Source organism: Cornus florida, unplaced genomic scaffold (genome assembly GCF_030987335.1).
Source record: "Cornus florida cultivar Cherokee Brave unplaced genomic scaffold, ASM3098733v1 CherokeeBrave_3.0.0_Hap2_Chr02, whole genome shotgun sequence".
Taxonomy (NCBI): Eukaryota; Viridiplantae; Streptophyta; class Magnoliopsida; order Cornales; family Cornaceae; genus Cornus; species Cornus florida.
This window is the reverse complement of record NW_026775572.1, coordinates 18,402,501-18,407,500: the sequence shown is the minus strand read 5'-3', so window position 1 is coordinate 18,407,500 and position 5,000 is coordinate 18,402,501. Positions and strand designations below refer to the sequence as shown.

Here is a 5,000-nt window from a genome sequence, read left to right as displayed (position 1 = left end):
GGGGATTATCAAATGATACATAGTGCGATACAGTCAAAACAAGGTATTATAGTAAAAAAAGAATAGATACCTCGGAGACAGGTAAACTTATCAACAGATTCTCTATCCTCTCTTTTTCCATTTAATGGAATTGGTTTATGTTCGTTATAGGATAACAAGATGTTTAGAAATCCTTTATTTTTTCAACTCAATCGCTCTTTTGATTTTGGAAAAATTTTCTTTATCAATATACTGCTTCTTCTACACACCCATCTCCATTCCATAATGGAGAATCACAATAGTTAGGATTCATTAAAAAAATGGGTAATCCACTCATGGGAGAAGCCTTTCCCGCATCAGGCACTAATATATTTTTAACATCGAATTAGATCGGGTAATCATTCAAATTTAGAACGGAAGCTCGTTACTTTTTCTTTCCCTATAATTAATTGAAGCCATAGGGCTCTATCCATTTATTCACTCGGCCCAACTTTAAATTGAATTCATTTTGTTCCGTTCCGAGAATTCAAAGAAGGTTTTGTACCGACTCGAGAAGAATGAAATATTCTCCGAATTCTTCATTGATACGACATGCTGTTTTTTCCATTCATTCCCTTTCAGGATCAGTCGTGGTCTTCCAAACTTTACCAATGGTATGGACGAATCCCTCGCTTCATCCAAATGTGTAAAAGATTCTAGCCGCACTTAAAAGCCGAGTACTCTACCGTTGAGTTAGCAACCCGAAAAGGGTGTGTAGATACAATCAGAATCAAAAAAAATAAATAAAGAGATTATACGAGGCAGTGGCAATCAAAGCATTCAACTAGCAAAACAAGAAATCTAAAAAAAAATTCTAATTTTAATTTTAAAAGACTTCTTGTATCAAAGCGAATCCAACGAACCCATCATTTGAGTGAAGTAAAGTAAAAAAACAAACCTATGGAACGGAGATAAATAGATCCACTTATCACGATGAATTATATTTGTTCGATACACTGTTGTCAATATGAATGTTGAGAAAAGAATACAGTGGAAAAATAAACAAACTTCAAATGAAATTTGAATAATATTAAAATAAAAAAGAAGTATTTGTGTTGGATTGGCACTCCATAGATAACCTACATCGATACAAACAAAAAAGTGTAGATGTAAGAATAAATAAGGAAAAAATAGAAAAAAATATTAGGTTTATTCAATCAATAATGTATTTAATCAATATTAAGTGAAATAGGCAAACTTTATTCCTTGTTTGTTAGTGGAGTTCCAACGAAAACCAACCAATTGAGGGGAATGCTAGAATTTTATATTTCCAGGATCCATAAAATAAGGTTTTGCCGTTATAGAACATGGGATTCTATGGGAGCAATGATAAAGATAAATTAGGTATGAACAGAACAAGAGAAAGGGGAAATAAAAAAATAGTAGAGAAAATTATACAAAACTATATACAAGTCACCACTCCCTCCCTTATTTTTTTTTTATTCCTTAATGAATTGAATTTTTTTTAATTAGAACGAAGTTCCTTAAAAACCTCCGCCTTCTTTAAAATATCATGAACAGTTCCTGTAGGTTGAGCGCCTTTTTCAAGGAAGTATAGAATAGCAGGAACATTTAAATAAGGTTGATTCTTTATCGGATCATAAAAACCCACTTTCCGAAGATCTCTTCCCTCTCTTCGGGATCGAACATCAATTGCAACGATTCGATAGACGGCTCATTGGGATAGATGTAGATGAACAATACCCCCCCTAGAAACGTATAGGAAGTTTTCTCCTCGTACGGCTCAAGAAAAAATGATTCGAAGTGATTTCGATGTATCGAATTATAATATAGAATTCTAATGGCAAATGGATCCATAAAATCATCAAATCAATTAGGCTATGATTTAAGCCCTTTTTTCTTCTTCTCTTCCTTACTGAAAAAGAAAAAAATCATTTGTACTCATAACTCAAGTTGGATAACTCCCCAATAGCTCAAAGAAAAATCTTTAGGCATTTATTTCATTTATTGAGTGGTCTCTAACCCCCTTTTTTGTTTGTCTCATTTAAAAACAATTTTAATTCTTCATTCTGATCCAGTTATTGAGACAACTCAAACGGCGTTTCTTTGTTCTGGGGATCCTTTATCTTTGTTTTGAATCATTAGGTTTAGACATTACTTCGGCGATCCTTAATCCTTTCAAAACGGCAGCAACATACCCTTTTTGTGATTTCTTTCTATCAAAGAATCATATGAACGGTGGATTCCCGCGCGATACACCTTGGATCGAAAGAGTTTTATCAATTCCAACAATTTTCTTTTTCCTTTTTGGGCGGAAACTTGCTCGAATTGGATTCTTTCGATTTCTATTTCTATATCGAAGATATACTTACGAAGTTGTTCCAATTTATTGATTAGCATTAACCCTAGATCCCTGCCCCCGAGAAATGAATCAATACTTTCTGCTCGAGCTCCACCATGTACTATTTACATTACAACCCAACAAAAAGGAGGGGTTCTAGTGGAACAGAACAAATGATGTCGAGCCAGGAGCACCTTCATTCCTATATAAAATGATGGATGTAAGAATCCACAACGGATCGTGTCTTTCAAGTCGCACGTTGCTTTCTACCACATCGTTTCAAACGAAGTTTTACCATAACATTCCTCTAAATTGGAACCGGTATGGAAATGATTCAATATTCAATTATGGAATCATGAATAGTCATTGGTTCAGTCGGTCCATAGTAATCTAGATTTTTCTCTTCTATATAGATGGGTAGATATTTTTCTGAAGGAATCTCAACAAAAATGCAACTTAACTCCATATTTGATTGTATGAATACAACATTTTTTTATAAAAAAAAAACATAAATAAGACGAAAAAATAAGTTTTTTTTAATTTGCATCTTCAAGTGACTCAATAGGATAGATTTATCAATCTTACGCTTCTTCAAGTACCAAAGATTCAACTCCTCCGGAATCATTAAAAATGGTTTAAAAATAGTTATAATTGAAAAAGTTTCCCACTTTGACACATTATTTGAATCCAATTTTACAGTAAGGGCTGCATTTGATCACCACAAGATAGATAAATTTCTGTTTCATTTCGAATTGAATCATCAATGATTTCAAGCGCGGATAGATAGATCAAACAAAAAATCCAATTTCTTTTTTTTGAGATGGATAAAAAAGACTTATGTAAGGGAAGATTTAAGTCCTTATTCTTTCATCTGAGTGATAAAATCAGAATCGAACGAATAGGGGGTTTCATATCTATCAGATAGACTGAACAATTGTCACTAATTTTTTCATAAAAATCGAAAGGCCGTTGTCACTGAAATAGAACGATAACAATACATATAAGCTAAACATTTCCTCATTTTATATGCATTTTTATATTTTGTTTGACTTGAAGTGTAGTAGTAGTAATCTTTCTGTAATCTTGCCATAAAATAAAGTGAATAAAATGGCTGAATCGGCCCGGTCTAAATATCTATTTACAATTATTCATTATAGCCAAAAAAGAAATACCTAAAAACTGGGTTCAAAGAAAATCCCCCAGTTACATATGTAACTTGATTGTTTGTTAATGAGATTCGGGCAAACACAGATATTGAAATTCATATCTTCCGTTACTAATTAACTCCTATCTACTCCCCCAATTCTAGGAGGATGATGAGTCATAAATAAAAAAAGCAGCTGATAAAATAGGATGCTAACTATCTTGTATAGGTCCAAAACCAAACAAGTCCGGATTAAGTCCTTGCTCCTATTTTTTATTCTATCCTAACCCAGTCTTAAGAAACTTAATCCCATTGATTGAATTCAATTAGTACCAAGAACTCCCTCTTGTTTAGAATTCAAGAGATCCTTAGAATTCGGAGATTTACAGAGAATTAATAACCGGGGCCCTCTCATTGAAAGGATAGAGAATAAGAGATAGGGAATATAGGAGCTTTTCTTTCGCATTTCAATTCAAAATGCATCATTGAAAATTCAATTCGATACGGGCGTAAGGTTTTTCGAAGTAACCAGCTTCCTTCAATATGAAGGGACTGAGCATATGATGAAAAGACCGCCCAACTTTTTTGAATTCAAACTCTTGTGATCTATATTCCCATTTTACCCGGATTACAGATAGATTCAGTTATATTTGCGTGTCATTTAAACTCGATTCCAGTTTGTGAAAAAAAAAGATATGATTCAGAGAAGAATCATTAAAAATAAGAAACAAGAATCACATTCGACCCAATATTAGATCTTTAAACAGAAAGTTTTTCAAAAACACAATCTTTATTCTAATAGAATGGATATGCTCTGGGACGGAAGGATTCGAACCTCCGAATAGCGGGACCAAAACCCGTTGCCTTACCACTTGGCCACGCCCCATTTCGATTTATATTCGACACTAATAAAGACTAATATTGGTATTGATTGTTCGTCAATTCCAGCCCAAATATCTCTAAAATAAATTAGATTGTTGCTAGGATTTTAACACGTGTAGATATAGAATTAAACTGAATTTATTGATCATTACATATAATTCAATTAAGATATTGTATGAAAGTATGATTTCTTCTATTCTCCTTTGAGAAATGGAGGATTTTTGATTGGGTGAGTTCAAAGAAAAAGAAAGATTTTTTGGTCTACCTTATTTTACTTTATTTTTCTTTATATCAATAACTCAAGCAAAATGCAATTATCTCCAAGAACAAAATGTCTGTTATGCTTAATATCTTTAGTTTGATCTGTATCTGTCTTAATTCTGCCCTTTATTCGAGTAGTTTTTTCATCGCCAAATTGCCCGAGTCCTATGCTTTTTTGAATCCAATCGTGAATGTTATGCCAGTCATACCTGTGCTCTTCTTTCTCTTAGCCTTTGTTTGGCAAGCTGCTGTAAGTTTTCGATGAGATCTTTTTTAATACTATCCTAGAAAATTCATGATTTATTCGAGGAAAAAATTCTAACAATTGATAAGATCAGATAAGTCTTACAATATGAACCCTCGATTCAAACATTGAAATTCTTGGAAAGCTGC

The 5,000-nt window shown here is 33.0% G+C and overlaps 1 pseudogene; it reads right to left on the bottom strand.

Moving 5' to 3' along the window:
- LOC132296684 (maturase K-like) overlaps nt 1-2,048 on the bottom strand; it is a 2,983-nt pseudogene extending 935 nt beyond the window's left edge.
- Between the last annotated feature and the right edge of the window lie 2,952 nt (nt 2,049-5,000).